At 45.5% G+C, this 18225-nt stretch overlaps 1 protein-coding gene across 1 annotated transcript in view; it reads right to left on the reverse strand.

Annotated features, from left to right (window-relative positions):
* Window positions 1-18225, reverse strand: part of LOC106594786 (glutamate receptor ionotropic, NMDA 2B) — a 112152-nt gene that overhangs the window by 34620 nt on the left and 59307 nt on the right. The window lies entirely within an intron of this gene.

Raw genomic sequence — 18225 nt, forward strand, 5'->3', positions numbered from 1 at the left:
AGAGAAAGAGAGAGGAGAGAGAGCGCGAGGAGAGAGAGCGCGAGGAGAGTAGGGAGTAGTAAGAGAGGAGAGAGAGAATAGAAAGACAGTAGAGAGAAAGAGAGAGAGAGAAAGTAGAGAGTACGAGAGTACGAGAGAGCGAGAGTAGAGAGAGAGAGAGAGAGTCATAATGTATAAAGTGCTTGTGTGAATAAGTATCAGCATGTACTGTGTGTGTCGACAAGTGCGTGCCACTGCCAGATAAACTCAAATCATTCTCCCCCACCCATGACCTGCACCCTCGCTTTCTCTCTCTCTCTCTCTCTCTGCTCGCTCTCCCTTCTGGTGTGTTGGTTGCCGCGACTGCGGCCGCTGTCTCCATGGCAACTCTCTGCCTGCCTCCGAAACAATTCTAGTCCAGGAAATAAATAAATACTGGTCTATAAATGAGACAGAGAGAGAGGGAGGGCAGCAATATGTGGAGTTAAATGTGTGCTTAATGAGATTCCTGTGACAGTTAACTGGCAGTAACAGAGAGAGAGAGGGCACCAGATCATTTCAACAATGAGGGGAAAGAACAATGGACAGATGATGATGAAGATGACAAAGCGAGATCTGTCTGTCCTACTACACCTTGTCACTACGCAGTATGTATTTGACTAAATCTAACACACCTTCAAAGCGCTCTACGCATCCAATACAGAGTGTCCCTGAAATGTCTGCCACGTAAAGTTTAGCACTGTACTACTGTAAAGCACGTGTAACATGGGATTAGCAGTAGGTGCCTAACATTAGAATTTGAATCATGAAACCAAAAAATGCAACGCCAACCAAAGGAATACCCACTTGTTGCCACCCATGTTAACCAAGCTGACCATGTTCAAGTGCAGGTGTGCGTGGAGTGTGGCACTGAACTGTACTGACTGTGACGTGTGTCAGTCACCATGGGTGACATGTATGATTGTTAACAAAAACCCCAACATAGAAAGACTCCCCGTCATATGTAATGTGTTGCCATGGTGCCCAACAACCACAGCGATTTTCAAGCAATCTGCTGCGTTGCCATGAGAACAGTCATCTCACCCGAGAGAGTGGGGGATGACAGAGAAAGAGAGATAAGAGAGAGAGACAGTAAGAGAGAATGAAAGAGTGAGATAGGGGGCATCTTTTCTTTTCTTTTTTACCCAGTCTACCACCCAAGCCGTTACAGATGCACAATTGAGAGCATCCTGTCGGGCTATATCACCGCCTGGTACGGCAACTGCACCGCCCACAACCGAAAGGCTCTCCAGAGGGTGGTGTGGTCTGCACAACGCATCACCGGGGGCAAACTACCTGCCCTCCAGGAACCCTGCAGCACCCGATGTCACAGAAAGGCCAAAAAGACCATCAAGGACAACAACCACCCGAGTCACTGCCTGTTCACCCCGCTATCATCCAGAAGGCGAGGTCAGTACAGGTGCATCAAAGCTGGGACCGAAAGACTGAAAAACAACCTTCAATCTCAAAGCCATCAGACTGTTAAACAGCCATAACACAGAGAGGCTGCTACCTACATACAGACTTGAAATCATTGGCCACTTTAATAAATGGATCACTAGTCATTTTAATAATGCCACTTTAATAATGTTTACATATCTTGCATTACTCATCTCATATGTATATACTGTATTTTATACCATCTATTGCATCTTGCCTATGCCGCTCTGTCATTGCTCATCCATATATTTATATGTATATATTCTTATTCCATTATTTTACTGTCACGTCCTGACCAGTAAAAGGGGTTGTTTGTTATTGTAGTTTGGTCAAGGCGTGGCAGGGGGTGTTTGTTTAGTGTGTTTCGGGGTTTTTTGTTTATGTTCTATGTTTTCTATTTCTATGTGTTTTTTTAGTTTTTCTATGTCTATGTTAGCTTTGTCAATGACCTCCAATCAGAGGCAGCTGTTTGTTGTTATCTCTGATTGGAGGCCATATTTAGTTGTGTGTGTTTTCACTTGTGTTTGTGGGTGGTTGTTTCCGGTTTAGTCTGTGCACCTTACTGGACTGTTTCGTCGTTTGTTTTGTGTAAGTGTTTTGTTTTTCCTTCATTAAAAGAAGATGATAAATATACCCGCTGCATTTTGGTCTACCTACAATGACGCTTGTTACATTTACTTGGATTTGTGTGTATTAGGTAGTTGTTGTGGAATTGTTAGATTACTTGTTAGATATTGCTGCACTGTCGGAACTAGAAGCACGAGCATTTCGCTACAGTCGTATTAACATCTGCTAACCATGTGTACGTGACCGATTTGATTTTGATTTGAACTCCTCTCTTTCTATCTCTCACTTCTTTCGACAGTCTCACTTACAACAAGCAGAGTAGATACACTTGAGTCTATATCAATGGTTCCATTCATCCCTACATTAAACAGAGAGATAAATAGATTGATGCAAGCTGGGAATATAACTGTACCAGGCTGTCCATTTGTCATTTTGTAGCCATGCAGTATTGATGTAGCTTTTATGCGTCATGTGATGTGTCCCCATGTCTGAATTCCCCCAAGACTAAGACAAACAAAACACAATCGACTGGAGATAACAAAACCTAGTGCTTTATCCTTGCCATATAGTACGCAGCCGCTAGCATTATGTCACGTCCTGGCCAGTATAAGGGTTAATTGTTATTGTAGTTTGGTCAGGATGTGGCAGAGGGTATTTGTTTTATGTGGTTCGGGGTGGTGTGTTGGTAAAAGGGCGTTTGATTTATTATTTCCGGGTTTTTGGTTTATGGTCTATGTTTATGTATTTCTATGTGTAGTCTGGTTAATGTATTTCTATGTTAGGTTGATTGGGGTTTGGGACTCTCAATTGGAGGCAGGTGCTTCCTCGTTGCCTCTGATTGAGAGTCCTATATATGGGTAATTGTTTGGTGTAGGTTTTGGTGGGAGATTGTTTCTTGTCTAGCGTGTATGAGCCTGAGAAGACTGTTCGGTGATCGTGAGTTTGTTTTGGAGTTCATTTTGAGTTTAATAAATGTTCAAGATGAACAAACACAGTCCTGCTGCATTTTGGTCCTCCTTCACCATCGATAACCGTGACACATTATGCCTCTCGCTTACAAACCGTTCAGCAAAAAAGTACAGAGAGAGAGAGAGGTAAAGTTATAATGTGAATAAGGAAATAAAACACATAAGATTTTCTAGCCTATACAGTAACTCAGACAGACTGACAATATCTGATCAGTATCACACTCTGAAAGCATCTCCATGAAGCAGCCAAAATGTGTCTGCTTTAAAGTGAGCCCACAACTTGTTCACACGATCCGGTGGTGTGGAGAGTCGCGCTGTGAGTCTCCATCCCAAATAGCACAATCTTCCCTACATAGTGCACTACTTTTGACTAGGGCCCATAGGCCTCTGGTCTAAAGTAGTGCACTATATGGCAAATAGAGTACCATTTGGGGCGCAGACAAAGGGTTGACGGACAGACATGTCATTCCTGGGTAGCCGGGTGGATTTGGAGGAAAACTCTCTTGCCTACCAAACGGCATCCTATTCCCTACATTCAGTAGTGCACTACATTTTACCAGGGCTCTGGTCAAAACCAAATGAATAGGGTGCCATTTGGGACACTTTGTGAGACGGGGCTTATCATATCCGCCCTAGACAGCAGGTTGTATGGGGAGACACGAGTCTCTCATGTTTTACAGGTTGGTATCTTCCTATCCAGACGATAGTAATACTGTAGCTTCACCTGGGTTGTGGTCAGTAGTAGGGCACACAGTAGAAAAACGTTTTGCAACAGAACACAAACATTTTTTTTAATCAGAAATGTTTAAGTAGTACCTCTCAATTTCACTCCATTTTCTTTGAACACAACCCATAGTACCTGAAGGTATTTGTGAGCCTTCAAGAAACTGGCTGGTACTGAAAGGTACTGAAAAACTCCACATGGCTATTTGTCAACATGTCAACTTGAATGATGAACAACAGCACACAATGTGTTGACATGCAGCGTTATCAAGATGCGTCCCCTACTCGTGTATTAGATATTGTGAACAATGATGTATTCTAAATGCATTGCCTCACACAAACAGCATATTGTCAACATGCCAAGGTTATGTATTTGTGTACATTGATCCGACAGACTGAGCATTTCAATAATTAAGGGACTGTATGGACTACTGATTGGTTGTTCCAATGGCTTGTGGTATATGAATGAGTCATTAATAAGAGAGACACAGAGAGATATTAATTCATGTTTATCTATGAATAATACTTTGCGTCTATATAGTAAATATGGACTAATTGTTTGGAGAAGGAGAGAGAGCAGAAAGGGGGTGAGAGAGAAGGTGTGAGAGACCGAGACAGAGAGAGAAACAGAGAGAGATTAATGTTTATATATGAATAATATCTCACATCTATATAGTAAATATGGACTAATTGTTTGGAGAAGGAGAGAGAGGGCGGGAAGGGGGGAGAGAGAGAAACAGAGAGAGGTTATGAGAGAGACACCGAGAGAGAGAGAGCGACAGAGAGAGAGAAAGGGCAAAACAGTGACAGAGAGAGAGAGAGAGAGAGAGAGAGATAGATGAATGAACGTTTATGTATGAACAATACGTCACATCTATATAGTAAATATGGACTAATTATTTGGAGAAGGAGAGAGAGCAGGAAAGGGGAGAGAGAGCAGGAAGGGGGAGAGAGAGAAGTTGTGAGAGAGACCGAGACAGAGAGAGGGAAACAGAGAGAGGTTATGAGAGAGGTAGAGAGAGAGAGACAGAGCGACAGAGAGAGAGAGGTTATGAGAGAGGCAGCAAGGGAGAGAAATATAGTGACAGAGACAGAGAGAGAAAGAGAGTGACAGAGAAAGAGCGAGAGACATATGTTTCCCGTGCCAATAAAGCCCACTGAATTGAACTGAATTGAGAGAGACAGAGAGAGAAAGACAGAGAGAGAAACAGAGAGAGAGAAACAAAGACTGAGTAGCAGTGTGTAGTAGAGTTGAAAGATAGGAGATAACTAGTCTGATAGGGAGAGTGTCAGGGAAGAGGGGGTGCTAGCAGCTGCCTTCCACACACACAATGCTTTCTAGAGGGAGAGAGAGGACTGGAATGGAATGGAGGGCCTTCCGATTCAACTTCAGCTAATTGAAAGAGCTTTTTGGCAGGAATGGACTGCATAAGAGCAGAGGAGCGAACGGTGCTGATAATGAGAAACAGAAAGAAAGGGAGAGGAAATGGGAGTGAATGAGAGAAAGAGAGATTGGAAAGTGGGAATGAGGTAGAGGAAACGGACAAAGAGAGAGACTGAAAAGGAGATAAACGGTAACATAAAAGAGTGAAAATTAAAAAGGAAAGATAGAAACCACAAAAGCGAAACCACAAAAGCGAGAGACAGAAAGATAGGGATGGGTTCTCTCATCCAGTTCTATAGGGTTCTGTCAAAAGGAGAGGACATTTTAATTCAATAGCCCAAAAGCGCAATGAAATAGTCCACTAAATACATCTCTACCCCAATAAACAGGACAATGATTTATAAGCCAACAAAATTATGGCTGTATTCTCTCATTCTATACCTCCACTCAGCCCTGAGATGAAGAGATGAGATTGGTTGGTTAGCGTGGAAACACCACCCCAATGGCAGGGTCCCAGGTGTGTGTGTGTGTGTGTGTGTGTGTGTGTGTGTGTGTGTGTGTGTGTGTGTGTGTGTGTGTGTGTGTGTGTGTGTGTGTGTGTGTGTGTGTGTGTGTGTGTGTGTGTGTGTGTGTGTGTGTGTGTGTGTGTGGCAGCCATTTAGAGCTTCTATGATGCAGTCTTTGCCTGAATCAGCCTGAGGTAAAACCACTTTATCGGTTAAATAGGATGAGAATAACATGCCAGACGTACTACACGCATGAGATACCTGCATGAGTGTTAGACCACCATGGGCACTACATACTTTACAGTAGAGTGTTGTGTAGTACAGAGATGTGTGTGTGTGTGTGTGTGTGTGTGTGTGTGTGTGTGTGTGTGTGTGTGTGTGTGTGTGTGTGTGTGTGTGTGTGTGTGTGTGTGTGTGTGTGTGTGTGTGTGTGTGTGTGTGTGTGTGTGTGTGTGTGTGTGGAGCACAGGAATAGAAACACAAATATCTAGATACTAAGCTTGTCATGCCTGCTCCCGCTCCCCCTCCCTGGCGCTCGAGGGCACCAGGCTACCCTTGTTCACACGCACCTGTCACCATCATCAGCAGCGCTCATTGGACTCACCTGGACTCCTTCACGTTGTTGATTACCCCCTGTATATCTGTCTGTTCCTCGGTGGTGTTCCCTGTGTCTGCATTCATTGTTGTTATGTGTTCCTGTCCAGACGCTGTTCCTGTTCTGTTTCATGTCCGTCAGTTATTAAACCTTCACTCCCTGTACCTGCTTCTCATCTCCTGCGTCCTTGTCCCGGTTGGCTTGGCAGGTTCCCATCCCACGTCATGCTTCAGCCGGCTCGTCGGGCTCCTGTGCCTCAGCCGGCCCATGAGTTTTCTTGTTTTGTTGGTGACGTCAGGCTTGGATTCCCCCGCTGATGGAACCGGGGGTGCCTAAGCTGGCTCGTCTGGCTGTCACGCCCAAGCTGGCTCGAGAGGTTTCCTTGCCACGGTTGGCTCGGCAGGTTCCCATCCCAAGTCATGCTTCAGCCGGCCCATAGGGCTTCTACGCCGCAGCGGGATCGTCAGGCTGTTACGCCTCAGCCGGCCCGTCCAGCTCGCCCAGGTGGGACGCCGGGTGGGGGGGGGTACTATATTGACACGGCTGGATAAAAAACATACCCGATTTAATCTGGTTACCACTCCTACCCAGTAACTAGAATATGCATATACTTATTACATATGGATAGAAAACACCCTAAATTTTCTAAAACTGTTTGAATGGTGTCTGTGAGTATAACAGAACTCAAATGGCAGGTCAAAACCTGAGAGATTCCTTTACAGAAAGTGGCCTGTCTGACCATTTCTTGAACTTCTTTTCCATCTCTATCATTTACTAAGGATCTCTGCTCTAACGTGACACTTCCCACGTCGTCCATAGGCGCTCAGAGCCCGGGAAAAAACAGAATGTCGTCATTCCAGCCCCAGGCTGAAACACATTATCGCCTTTCTCAAGTGGCCGATCAAGGGACACTGGGCTTATGCTCGTGACCCGACCGCCCCCGCCTTTGGGATTTTTTCCTCTGTTTGCCGAAAAGGAGATTCCCTGTCGGAATATTATCGCTTTTCTACGAGAAAAATGTCGTAAAAATTGATTTTAAACAGCGGTTGACATGCTTCGAAGTACGGTAATGGAATATTTAGAATTTTATTGTCACGAATTGCGCCATGCGCGCGACACTTCTTTACTATTTCGGATAGTGTCTGGAACGCACGAACAAAACGCCGCTATTCGGATATAACGATGGATTATTTTGGACCAAACCAACATTTGTTATTGAAGTAGCAGTCCTGGGTGTGCATTCTGACGAAGACAACAAAAGGTAATCAAACTTTTATAATAGTAAATATGATTATGGTGATTGCTAAACTTGCCGGGTGTCTAAATAGCGAGCCCTTGATGCCTGGGCTATGTACTTAGAATATTGCAAAATGTGCTTTCACCAAAAAGCTATTTTAAAATCGGACATATCGAGTGCATAGAGGAGGTCTGTATCTATAATTCTTAAAATAATTGTTATGCTTTTTGTGAACGTTTATCGTGAGTAATTTAGTAAAATGTTAGCGAATTCCCCGGAAGTTTGCGGGGGGTATGCTAGTTCTGAACGTCACATGCTAATGTAAAAAGCTGGTTTTTGATATAAATATGAACTTGATTGAACAAAACATGCATGTATTGTATAACATAATGTCCTAGGGTTGTCATCTGATGAAGATCATCAAAGGTGAGTGCTGCATTTAGCTGTCTTCTGGGTTTTGGTGACATTATATGCTGGCTTGAAAAATGGGTGTCTGATTATTTCTGGCTTGGTACTCTGCTGACATAATCTAATGTTTTGCTTTCGTTGTAAAGCCTTTTTGAAATCGGACAGTGTGGTTAGATTAACGAGAGTCTTGTCTTTAAATAGCTGTAAAATAGTCATATGTTTGAGAAATTGAAGTAATAGGATTTTTAAGGTTTTGAAAATCGCGCCACAGGCAAGCGTCCCACCTAGCCCATAGAGGTTAAAAAGGTCACATCTTTCCAAAATTTCATGTGTGATGAGGCAACCCTCATGAACTGTAAATCAGTAATTTCTCCCATCAGATGTCCAAGAAAAACTCACACACACACACAGCCAGGATGGAGTAATAGTGTGGGGCTTACAGACACACAGAACCTGCAATAGATACCGGTGTTCGCACCATCAAAGAACCGTCAGACCTAGAGCTCTGAAACTGTATATACATGTTCTAGAGCTTAAGTTGATAGTGCACTGTGAGTTATGTGGCTGTGGAAGGTTCTCAGGCCGAGAAACAGCCTTGTCTATTTGCAATGACTTCAATTAATTTTGAACGTTGCGAAAATGACAACATTTAGAAAAGTCCCAGAATCACAAGACTAGGTGCATTGAAACCGCCTCGGCCCATAAAGATGGACCCTAAAGTTTCTGTGCAATAGAGCTCTTTCAGGGACCCCGTAGCAACGCCGCCAAAAAAGTGCATTTTCAGCACCAATTAAGGTCGCTGCTCGGGCTCTGTATGACAGCTGGTGCTCTCATGCATGTTTCAGTGTTATTTGCCTCGAAGCGAGCACAGAAGTAGTTTAACTCGCCCGGTAGGCTCGTGTCACTGGGCAGCTCTTGGCTGTGCTTCCCTTTGTAGTCTGTAATGGTTTGCAGGCCCTGCCACATCCGGCGAGTGTCAGAGCCGGTTTAGTACGACTCGATCTTAGTCTGTATTGACGCTTTGCCTGTTTGATGGTTCATCGGAGGGCATAGCGGGATTTCTTAAAAGCTCTCGTGTCAGAGTCCCGCTTCCTTGAAAGCGGCAGCTCTGGCCTTTAGCTCAGTGCAGATGTTGCCTGTAATCCATGGCTTCTGGTTGGTGTATGTACGTACAGTCACTGTGGGGACAACGTCATCGATGCACTTATTGATGAAGCCAATGACAGATGTGGTGTACTCCTCAATGCCATTGGAGGAATCCCGGAACATATTCCAGTCTGTGCTAGCAAAACAGTCCTGTAGCTTAGCATGTGCTTCATCTGACCACTTTTTTTATTGATCTAGTCACTGGTGCTTCCTGCTTTAATTTTTGCTTGTAAGCAGGAATCAGGAGGATAGAATTATGGTCAGATTTGCCGAATGGAGGGAGAACTTTGTATGCATCTCTGTGTGTGGAGTATAGGTGGTCCAGAGTTATTTTCCCTCTGGTTGCACATTTAACATGTTGATAGAAATTAGGTAAAACTGATTAAGTTTCCCTGCATTAAAACCTCTCTAGGGCCGGCGGGATGAAATCGTCCCACCTACGTAACAGCCAGTGGAATCCTGTGGCGCGTTATTCAAATACCTTAGAAATGCTATTACTTCAATTTCTCAAACATATGACTATTTTACAGCATTTTAAAGACAAGACTCTCGTTAATCTAACCACACTGTCCGATTTCAAAAAGGCTTTACAACGAAAGCAAAACATTAGATTATGTCAGCAGAGTACCCAGACAGAAATAATCAGACACCCATTTTTCAAGCTAGCATATAATGTCACTAAAACCCAGAAGACAGCTAAATGCAGCACTAACCTTTGATGATCTTCATCAGATGACACACCTAGGACATTATGTTATACAATACATGAATGTTTTGTTCAATCAAGTTCATATTTATATCAGAAAACAGCTTTTTACATTAGCATGTGACGTTCAGAACTAGCATACCCCCCGCAAACTTTCGGTGAATTTACAAAAAATTTACTAAATTACTCACGATAAACGTTCACAAAAAGCATAACAATTATTTTAAGAATTATAGATACAGAACTCCTCTATGCACTTGATATGTCCGATTTTAAAATAGCTTTTCGGTGAAAGCACATTTTGCAATATTCTCAGTAGATAGCCCGGCATCACAGGGCTAGCTATTTAGACACCCAGCAAGTTTAGCACTCACCAAAGTCAGATTTACTATAAGAAAAATATTATTACCTTTGGTGTTCTTCGTCAGAATGCACTCCCAGGACTTCTACTTCAATAACAAATGTTGGTTTGGTCCCAAATAATCCATTGTTATATCCAAACAGCGGCGTTTTGTTCGTGAGTTCAAGACACTATCCGAAAGGGTAAAGAAGGGTGACGAGCACGGCGCATTTCGTGACAAAAAATGTTTAAATATTCCATTACCGTACTTCGAATCATGTCAACCGCTGTTTAAAATCAATTTTTATGCCATTTTTCTCGTAAAAAAGCGATAATATTCCGACCGGGAATCTGCGTTTAGGTAAAAAGAGGAAAGAAAATAAAGCACGGGGTCGACTCGTGCACGAGCCTAAGCCCATTGTCCTCTGATCGGCCACTTGCCAAAAGCGTAAATGTGTTTCAGCCAGGGGCTGCCTCGATATCATCCAGCTTTTTCCCGGACTCTGAGAGCCTATGGGAGCCGTAGGAAGTGTCACGTTACAGCAAAGATCCTCAGTCTTCAATAAACAGAGACAAGAAGAACAAGATCTTGTCAGAGAGGGCACTTCCTGTAAGGAATCTTCTCAGGTTTTTGCCTGCCATATGAGTTCTGTTATACTCACAGACACCATTCAAACAGTTTTAGAAACTTTAGGGTGTTTTCTATCCAAAGCCAATAATTATATGCATATTCTAGTTACTGGGCAGGACTAGTAACCAGATTAAATCGGGTATGTTTTTTATCCGGCCGTGTCAATACTGCCCCCTACCCCCAACAGGTTTAAAGTCCCCGGCTACTAGGAGCACCACCTCTGGGTGAGCGTTTTCTTGTTTGCTTACGGCGGAATACAGCTCATTCAATGCTATCTTGGTGCCAGCCTCTGACTGTGGTGGTATGTAAATAGATACAAAGAATATAGATGAAAACTCTCTTGGTAGGTAATGTGGTCTGCAGCTTATCATGAGAAACTCTACCTCAGGCGAGCAATGGCTTGAGACTTCCTTAGATATCATGCACCAGCTGTTGTTTACAAAAATACAGACTGCTGCCCCTTGTCTTACCAGACGCCACTGTTCTATCCTACCAGTACATCGTATAACCAGCCAGGTGTATGTTGATATTGTTGTCGTTCAGCCATGACTCCGTGAAGCATATAGGGAACCAGAACCTGCTGCAACTTGACTATGCACACTACCATGCTGCCACTGCAGTCCATAAACCCCACAGTTCTAAGAACCATACTTACCTTGTAAGCCTGGAATATCAGAACTCGTACAAGGAACCGCATGTCCAAAACAACATAACCCCTGTTGTGACTTGGTAAAGCACAAACACACGCTACATAGCAGGTCCACAGACTCCAATGGTTCAAACGGAGGCTCACACAGAGTGTCCAGGACCAAAGCCAGGTCCCAGATCGGTGCCATAGGCTCAGACACTGGTCTGAGCCGACACACGCCTTTCAGGTACCGCACCCCCAGAGGATGAGACCACTAGGTAGACTCGTCAATCACTACATGACACACCGAGATAGCTGCCATATATGCCTCCAATGTGAAAAAGGCCCTGCTCAAAAAGTTCTTGCAAGAACATCAAAATGTCCACCAAAGAGTTTTGAAAAGGAGAAACTCCTTTAACCAGACACCAACCCTCAAATGCACGCCACTTATATGTATACAACCCTCTCGTAGAGTGTGTGACGCTCCAACTATACAGTCATAATCACGTTCAAGGGTAAACACCTAGCCGTCAAATTCAACCTTTCAGGGGCCAAAACCACTGATCCCATATATTTGGTCGTGGGTGCCAAACTCTCCCATGCGCCTGGGACAATAGATCCCGATGACACGGAACCAGGGTTGTCTGGGCCAACGGGGAAACACAACCAGGGTTGTCTCGGCGAACGGGGAGACACAACAATCAACAACAGACCCTCCTGAAAGACCCTCCCCATGGTGGCTTGAATCAGATGCATCGGAGGAAATGCATAGCGCAGGGTACGAGGCCACTGATATGCCAAAGCATCCATTCCCAAAGGAGGGCCCAGATCCCTCATTGAGAAGAATAGACAACAATGTGCATTTTCTTGCAATGTTTAAGAACTACGTTGGCTATGCTGTTCCGGTCCCATATCTGGGGAACCACCGAGGGGTGCAGTCTCCACTTTGTAGAAATAGGGCCGCCCCGTCAATGTGGAAAACTTCAAGAACTTTGAAAGTATTTTCAAGTGCAGTCGCAAAAACCATCAAGCGCTATGATGAAACTGTCTCTCATGAAGACCGCTACAGGAAAGGAAAACCCAGAGTTACTTCTGCTGCAGAGGATAAGTTCATTACAGTTACCAGTCTCAGAAATTGCAGCCCAAATAAATGCTTCACAGAGTTTAAGTAACAGACACATCTCAACATCAACTGTTCAGATGAGTCAGTGTGAATCAGGCTTTTATGATCAAATTTCTGCAAAGAAGCCACTACTAAAGGACACCAACAATAAGAAGAGACTTGCTTGGGCCAAAAAACACATTTAATGGACATTAGACTGGTGGAAATCTGTCCTTTGGACTGATGAGTCCAAATGTGCGATTTTTGGTTCCAACTGCTGTGTCTTTGTGAGACGCAGAGTAGGTGAACAGATGATCTCCACATGTGTGGTTCCCACCGTGAAGCATGGAGGAGGAGGAGGTGTGATAGTGGTACTTTGCTGGTGACACTGTCTGTGATTTATTTAGAATTCGAGGCACTCTTAACCAGCATGGCTACCACAGCATTCCACAGCGATACGCCATCCCATCTGGTTTGCACTTAGTGGGACTATCATTTGTTTTCAACAGGACAATGACCCAATACACCTCCAGGCTGTGTAAGGGCTATTTGACCAATAAGAAGAGTGATGGAGTGCTGCATCAGATGACCTGGCCTCCATAATCACCCGACCTCTCAACCCAATTGAGATGGTTTGGGATGAGTTGGACCACAGAGTGAAGGAAAAGCAGCGAACAAGTGCTCAGCATATGTGGGAACTCCTTCAAGACTGTTGGAAAAGCATTCCAGGTGAAGCTGGTTGAGAGATGCCAAGAGTGTGCAAAGCTGTCATCAAGGCAAAGGGTGGCAATTTTGAACAATCTAAAATATTCAATATATTTTGATTTCTTTAACACTTTTTTGGTTACTACATGATTCGATATGTGTTATTTCATAGTTTTGATGTCTTCGCTGTTATTCTACAATGTAGAAAATAGTAAAATAAAGAAGAACCCTTGAATGAGTAAGTGTGTCCAAACTTTTGACTGGTACTGTATGTATAAGAGAAAATTACACACTTCCTCCCCTCCCCCACGCACGCACACACTTACACACATACACACTTCTTCTCATCCCACACCTCTCCCCTCTCTCTGCCTCCCTAGCCATACACACCAATAAGCTCCATAGCAGCTCATCATCCCAAACCACTTCCAGCACATTTTCTCATTACACCAGACCTCCTGTTCTGTCCTCTCCTCAGTGGCAGGGAGGGAGAAACACGAGAGAACCCTCCATTCAGAGGTTATATCCCCATGAGGTCAACCTGATCCCCCAAAACAAGCAGAGAATGTGATACACAGGCACGCACGCGCTCACATGCACGCACAGACAGACACAGACATACACACACAGACAGACAAAGACATACACACACAGACATAGACACAACACCACACTTCCTCCCCAAACAGAGCGCGTGAGTCACTGAGCCTCCCCTGCTGTAGTCCATCACTGTCTGACAGCATGGCATGCAAATCTAGCATTACACTATCTGTCCTCCGGTGGCATGGATCCACCACGTTCACGAGTCACGCACATAGGGCCCACAGGGCATAATGTCTATTACTGGGGGGTTGGGGGGGGTCGAGGGGGTGGTGGGGGGCAGGTTTTCCAGGAGTTAGGGGAGGAGGTGAGGGGTGAAAGGGGGAGGAAGAGGCAGCCAGGAGGGGGGTGGGAGGAGGGTAGGGTGTGTGTGTGTGTGTCAGGTTTTGACAAGGGTCCCAGGTGTACTCCAGGAGGATGATTGAATGCCAGGCCCTAACTACCAACTCTGGGTCTCAGTGACAGAGAAGGAACTCCGATGGGGATTGAAATATTCATGGTTTTGTGTTTGTGTTATTTTATTCCTGTTGTTTGGAAGTTGTGATGAGGGACGTATACGCATAACTGCATCTGATAATAAAACAAATAAACATCCCAAAAATGTTATACTCTCACCCAGGCTGCTTATCTCACACACACACACACACACACACACCACACACACACACACACCACACACACACACACACACACACACACACACACACACACACACACACACACACACACACACACACACACACACACACACACACACACACACACACACACACACACACACACAATAACAATAACTCAAATATTCCAGTCCACAATCCAAACCAAACCACAAAAAATACAATTGTGTTTATTTTTAGAAAAGGAACGTGGAGGATTGAGAGGGGAACGGCTTTTGTACGAGTATATATTGTCTAATAAGAGCAGCATTAATAATCCCCAACCCTTATTAGACTGTAAATGTAACTCAATCAGTACCCCAACCATTATTAGACTGTAAATGTAACTCAATCAGTACCCCAACCATTATTACATTTACATTTACATTTAAGTCATTTAGCAGACGCTCTTATCCAGAGCGACTTACAAATTGGTGCATTCACCTTATGATATCCAGTGGAACAACCACTTTACAATAGTGCATCTAAATCTTTTAAGGGGGGGGGGGGGGGGGGGTTAGAAGGATTACTTTATCCTATCCTAGGTATTCCTTAAAGAGGTGGGGTTTCAGGTGTCTCCGGAAGGTGGTGATTGACTCCGCTGTCCTGGCGTCGTGAGGGAGCTTGTTCCACCATTGGGGTGCCAGAGCAGCGAACAGTTTTGACTGGGCTGAGCGGGAACTGTGCTTCCTCAGAGGTAGGGGGGCCAGCAGGCCAGAGGTGGATGAACGCAGTGCCCTTGTTTGGGTGTACGGCCTGATCAGAGCCTGAAGGTATGGAGGTGCCGTTCCCTTCACAGCCCCGTAGGCAATCACCATGGTCTTGTAGCGGATGCGAGCTTCAACTGGAAGCCAGTGGAGAGAGCGGAGGAGCGGGGTGACGTGAGAGAACTTGGGAAGGTTGAACACCAGACGGGCTGCGGCGTTCTGGATGAGTTGTAGGGGTTTAATGGCACAGGCAGGGAGCCCAGCCAACAGCGAGTTGCAGTAATCCAGACGGGAGATGACAAGTGCCTGGATTAGGACCTGCGCCGCTTCCTGTGTGAGGCAGGGTCGTACTCTGCGAATGTTGTAGAGCATGAACCTACAGGATCGGGTCACCGCCTTGATGTTAGTGGAGAACGACAGGGTGTTGTCCAGGATCACGCCAAGGTTCTTAGCACTCTGGGAGGAGGACACAAGGGAGTTGTCAACCGTGATGGCGAGATCATGGAACGGGCAGTCCTTCCCCGGGAGGAAGAGCAGCTCCGTCTTGCCGAGGTTCAGCTTGAGGTGGTGATCCGTCATCCACACTGATATGTCTGACAGACATGCAGAGATGCGATTCTCCGCCTGGTTATCAGAAGGGGGAAAGGAGAAGATTAATTGTGTGTCGTCTGCATAGCAATGATAGGAGAGACCATGTGAGGATATGACAGAGCCAAGTGACTTGGTGTATAGCGAGAATAGGAGAGGGCCTAGAACAGATCCCTGGGGGACACCAGTGGTGAGAGCGCATGGTGCGGAGATAGATTCTCGCCACGCCACCTGGTAGGAGCGACCTGTCAGGTAGGACGCAATCCAAGCGTGGGCCGCGCCGGAGATGCCCAACTCGGAGAGGGTGAAGAGGAGGATCTGATGGTTCACAGTATCAAAGGCAGCAGATAGGTCTAGAAGGATGAGAGCAGAGGAGAGAGAGTTAGCTTTAGCAGTGCGGAGAGCCTCCGTGACACAGAGAAGAGCAGTCTCAGTTGGATGCCCAGTCTTGAAACCTGACTGATTAGGATCAAGAAGGTCATTCTGAGAGAGATAGCAGGAGAGCTGGCCAAGGACGGCACGTTCAAGAGTTTTGGAGAGAAAAGAAAGAAGGGATACTGGTCTGTAGTTGTTGACATCGGAGGGATCGAGTGTAGGTTTTTTCAGAAGGGGTGCAACTCTCGCTCTCTTGAAGACGGAAGGGACGTAGCCAGCGGTCAAGGATGAGTTGATGAGCGAGGTGAGGAAGGGGAGAAGGTCTCCGGAAATGGTCTGGAGAAGAGAGGAGGGGATAAGGTCAAGTGGGCAGGTTGTTGGGCGGCCGGCCGTCACAAGACGCGAGATTTCATCTGGAGAGAGAGGGGAGAAAGAGGTCAAAGCACAGGGTAGGGCACTGTGAGCAGGACCAGCGGTGTCGTTTGACTTAGCAAACGAGGATCGGATATCGTCAACCTTCTTTTCAAAATGGTTGACGAAGTCTTCCGCAGAGAGGGAGGAGGGGGGAGAGGGAGGAGGATTCAGGAGGGAGGAGAAGGTAGCAAAGAGCTTCCTAGGGTTAGAGGCAGATGCTTGGAATTTAGAGTGGTAGAAAGTGGCTTTAGCAGCAGAGACAGAAGAGGAGAATGTAGAGAGGAGGGAGTGAAAGGATGCCAGGTCCGCAGGGAGGCGAGTTTTCCTCCATTTCCGCTCGGCTGCCCGGAGCCCTGTTCTGTGAGCTCGTAGTGAGTCGTCGAGCCACGGAGCAGGAGGGGAGGACCGAGCCGGCCTGGAGGATGGGGGACAGAGAAAATCAAAGGATGCAGAAAGGGAGGAGAGGAGGGTTAAGGAGGCAGAATCAGGAGATAGGTTGGAGAAGGTTTGAGCAGAGGGAAGAGATGATAGGATGGAAGAGGAGAGAGTAGCGGGAGAGAGAGAGCGAAGGTTGGGACGGCGCAATACCATCCGAGTAGGGGCAGAGTGAGAAGTGTTGGATGAGAGCAAGAGGGAAAAGGATACAAGGTAGTGGTCGGAGATTTGGAGGGGAGTTGCAATGAGATTAGTGGAAGAACAGCATCTAGTAAAGATGAGGTCAAGCGTATTGCCTGCCTTGTGAGTAGGGGGGGAAGGTGAGAGGGTGAGGTCAAAAGAGGAGAGGAGTGGAAAGAAGGAGGCAGAGAGGAATGAGTCAAAGGTAGACGTGGGGAGGTTAAAGTCACCCAGAACTGTGAGAGGTGAGCCATCCTCAGGAAAGGAACTTATCAAGGCGTCAAGCTCATTGATGAACTCTCCAAGGGAACCTGGAGGGCGATAAATGATAAGGATGTTAAGCTTGAAAGGGCTGGTAACTGTGACAGCATGGAATTCAAATGAGGAGATAGACAGATGGGTCAGGGGAGAAAGAGAGAATGTCCACTTGGGAGAGATGAGGATTCCAGTGCCACCACCCCGCTGGCTCGATGCTCTAGGGGTATGCGAGAACACGTGGGCAGACGAAGAGAGAGCAGTAGGAGTAGCAGTGTTATCTGTGGTAAACCATGTTTCCATCAGCGCCATGAAGTCTAGGGACTGGAGGGTAGCATAGGCTGAGATGAACTCAGCCTTGTTGGCTGCAGACCGGCAGTTCCAGAGGCTGCCAGAGACCTGGAACTCCACAGGTTAGAGTGGCAGCGGCCACGCGGTGTGAAGCGTTTGTATGGCCTGTGCAGAGGGGAGAGAACAAGGATAGACAGACACATAGTTGACAAGCTACAGAAGTGTTGTTTCTTGTATTATTGTCTCTTGTGTCTTTAGAGAACTGTTTCTCTTTGATATCCTTTTTCTTCTGTCCTGATTTTCTCTTTCTTTTCTTCTGTTAACTAGATATTCTTTGTTGTTCTTCGTTAGCTAGCTAGCTTCTTCCAAAAGAGTCCCTAGCAACTGCTTAGCAACTGGTAAACAATTCAGCTAGCTAAGATAACTACAATTTTATAAAAAATAGTTATTTTTCAAAAGCCTATCTTCTTTGTTTGTTGCTTGTTTTTTCTCCTATTCAGTCTTGCAGTTTTCTTTTGCTTTTTTCCGATGTACTTCACTCTAAAAACCATGTAAATTTCAATATTTGTAGGAGCTCATTTTTCAGCTGCTTATTAGACTGTAAATGTAACTCAATCAGT

The sequence above is a fragment of the Salmo salar genome, chromosome 02 (assembly GCF_965601325.2).
Source record: "Salmo salar chromosome 02, fSalSal1, whole genome shotgun sequence".
Lineage (NCBI taxonomy): Eukaryota > Metazoa > Chordata > Actinopteri > Salmoniformes > Salmonidae > Salmo > Salmo salar.